We start from the raw sequence: 3448 nt of genomic DNA on the forward strand, positions 1-3448 counted from the left end.
GCGTATTTTTAAGCATTGCATAGCTATAGTTCCGTCGTTTCGAAAAAAAAAGAAAATGTTTACGCTCATTATCGGCAGAATAGGTTATTGACAGAATTTTATAAATTATGTCAATTGTAATATTGCGTATTTTTAAGCATTGCATAGCTATAGTTTCGTCGTTCCGAAAAAAAAAACAAAATGTTTACGCTTATTATCGGCAGAATAGGTTATTGACACACAAAGAATTTTATAAATTATGTAATATCGCGTGTTTTTAAGCATTGTATAGCTATAGTTATACATTTTGTCGTTCCGAAAAAAAAACAAACAATGTTTACGCTCATTATCGGCAGAATAGGTTATTGACAGAATTTTATAAATTATGTCAATTGTAATATTGCGTATTTTTAAGCATTGCATAGCTATAGTTTCGTCGTTCCGAAAAAAAAAACAAAATGTTTACGCTTATTATCGGCAGAATAGGTTATTGACACACAAAGAATTTTATAAATTATGTAATATCGCGTGTTTTTAAGCATTGTATAGCTATAGTTATACATTTTGTCGTTCCGAAAAAAAAACAAACAATGTTTACGCTCATTATCGGCAGAATAGGTTATTGACAGAATTTTATAAATTATGTCAATTGTAATATTGCGTATTTTTAAGCATTGCATAGCTATAGTTCCGTCGTTTCGAAAAAAAAAGAAAATGTTTACGCTCATTATCGGCAGAATAGGTTATTGACAGAATTTTATAAATTATGTCAATTGTAATATCGCGTATTTTTAAGCATTGCATAGCTATAGTTCCATCGTTCTGAAAAAAAAGAATGTTTACGCTCATTATCGGCAGAATAGGTTATTGACAGAATTTTATAAATTATGTCAATTGTAATATCGCGTATTTTTAAGCATTGCATAGCTATAGTTTCGTCGTTCCGAAAAAAAAAAGAAAATGTTTACGCTCATTGTCGGCAGAATAGGTTATTGACACACACAGAGTGTATGCACCAAAGCGTAGAAAGATATTACTGGCGAAGCTTAATCCTGGCAAACCGACGATTAGATCGATAGAGTGTGCCTCCGCTGGCAAACATCACGACCCGAAAATCTACGTGTCTCAATGATTTCCAAGCGATTTCGCGGTGGAAATTCGGAAATGAGAGTGGTAAATGGCACGGTGCCACAAAGCTCGTTTGTGTCGTATCCCCTGGCGGATACGATGTTTCGTTGATTAAGGCCGAGCTGCGGCAAAAAACGCAAACACGTTTTATTTTTTACTTTCTATTTTTATTGTTTTATTGTTTATCGAGCGTTTCACGGCCACAAAACTGTTGTTTAATTACCGCTTTACGACGTACTATAAAGAAGGGGATTTAATTAGCTCCACTCGTGCTTTAAAATGCCAACGTTTGATTCGCAATCGAGCGCTGCAAACAAGTTTCTAAAACGCTTAACGATACAATTAAAAATTCGGTCGATTAACTCCGAAATTACAGATTTTTATCGCGCAATGATTTTTACCGTGTAACAACACATATGTTTACCGTGTAATTCGATTAAATATTCCTGTACGAAACTTTCGACAAGTCGTTGTGTGTTCTTAAAACTGTAATAATTCCGTGTTTAATACGAATTTTATTTACATAAATTTTTACGATTATTCTAATATGTATATTAATTATATAAATTTTCATTCAGTATTTTATTCATTAATTGTCAGTATTTTATCGCAGGCTAATACTTTGTGTTATATACTAGAAGTATGTAACCTGACATTTCGTACTCGAGTCGGGACATACAAAATATATGAAGAGGATAGTCCGACCGGAAGGAGTCGATTGGCTTAGATCGAAAGGAATTGGACATGATCGACCTAGTTCCCACAATATTCAAAATTTCATTCAGGATAAAATCCTTAATTTTTAATATAAAGGACATAGTAGATCGTATATCTCTATACTTTTTATTAATATCCGGAAAGTATTCATTCCTCTATACTGTAATATTTAGTATTCATTTCTCTTACTATAATATTTAAAAAAAGGAACAAATGAATCTGTTAATATTAAATTAACAGAATAAGTGCTTTCTGAACGAAAGTAAAATTTCAACTTATATTTTATATTACAAATTAAAAAATTTTACGCCGAGTCTTGGCGACATTTGTCGACTGAGCCTATAAATATATCCAAACATTCGAGTTTGCAATCTCGGTTCTAGCCTTCCACCACACTTTTCTATTTAAACAATGTACCCGCCAAATATGAACAAGTCCATTAATGAACGTTCTTCCACCCTGTAATAACTATAAAATAACATTACCTCTGTCTACAAGTTTGGCAAACGTTTTTCAGCAAATTTCTTTACTCCCCTCCCTGGTTTCATTGCAGAGAACAAACATTAAATATTTTTCCTCCCTCCAGCCGTTCATTAAACTCTGTCAAAATTGGTTTACACCACTTGGCGAGGTTCTCACGTTGAGCATAATGGAGCTCGCAGTGAAGTATGGGCGTTGAATCGCCCCACCTGATGGAATTGCCAGCGTTCGGCGAAACTAACAGGGGTAACGGAACATCGATCGCCGGTATGCATGTATCCACCTTCCGGTTTTCTAAACTGAGCTCGGACCACGAGCATTTCTGTCCAAGGCGTCGTTTCTATAGCAAAAAAGAGAGGTCGAGAAGTCACTTGACTCGTGGAGAACGGACGAGCATTGTTCGCGCTAGCTGCACAACCGAAGAATTCACCCTCGCCGAAATATCTCGATGCCGTTGCACCGCTCTCTTAATTACAAATGGTTTCTGCTTCGGTCGATTCTACATCCGTTTCTCTTTTCCTTTTTTTTTTTATCTCTCTTTATTCGTCACCTCTACCACGGATCTGTCGCTCGTCTCGCTTTTTAGTTCTCGCGAGGGATTTCGTTATTAAATGCTATTTCTACGCGTCGTTCTCTCTCATCTTTTCGCGGACGACGATTCGAAGGAATTCTCTTTGAGATTTCGTTGATTAAATGATCCTTGTATATCGGTCAAATTATCTAGGTTGGCGAGTTTCTTCCTCGCCTCGCGAATTCTATTATTTCTTCGAGTAAGAAACACAACGTGGATACAAAAAGAGTCCCAGTTCTGAAAATTGCACAAAGAGGCGAGAAAACTCGGTTAATTGGATTGCTAGATGAACCAAGATCGAGCTATTTAGGTCGTCGTCGTTGAAGTAGTTCGTCCTAGGTCTAATATTCGGGAAAGCTGTCGCGCCAACCATGAAAAACCACCTTCCCGCGTTCCTTAAGTCCTTTTCAATGGCCTAATTACATGCAAACAACCGTGGACATATCTAGTTAGCATGGGAATCGATCGGTAACGATTTGAAAAGTTGCAAATTTTCCGTATCTCCGCTCTTTCTAATTCTACCCTAATTCTTAAGTTGTCTGAGTTACCTTAAAGAAAAGAAAAGAAAAAAAA

The 3448-nt window shown here is 36.0% G+C and overlaps 1 protein-coding gene across 5 annotated transcripts in view; it reads right to left on the minus strand.

The window, feature by feature from the left end:
• LOC122536427 (filaggrin) overlaps window positions 1-3448 on the minus strand; it is a 136100-nt gene that overhangs the window by 16724 nt on the left and 115928 nt on the right. The gene's annotated exons all lie outside the window — the stretch shown is intronic.

The sequence above is a fragment of the Frieseomelitta varia genome, unplaced genomic scaffold (assembly GCF_011392965.1).
Source record: "Frieseomelitta varia isolate USP_RPSP 00005682 unplaced genomic scaffold, Fvar_1.2 scaffold_834, whole genome shotgun sequence".
NCBI classification, from domain to species: Eukaryota; Metazoa; Arthropoda; class Insecta; order Hymenoptera; family Apidae; genus Frieseomelitta; species Frieseomelitta varia.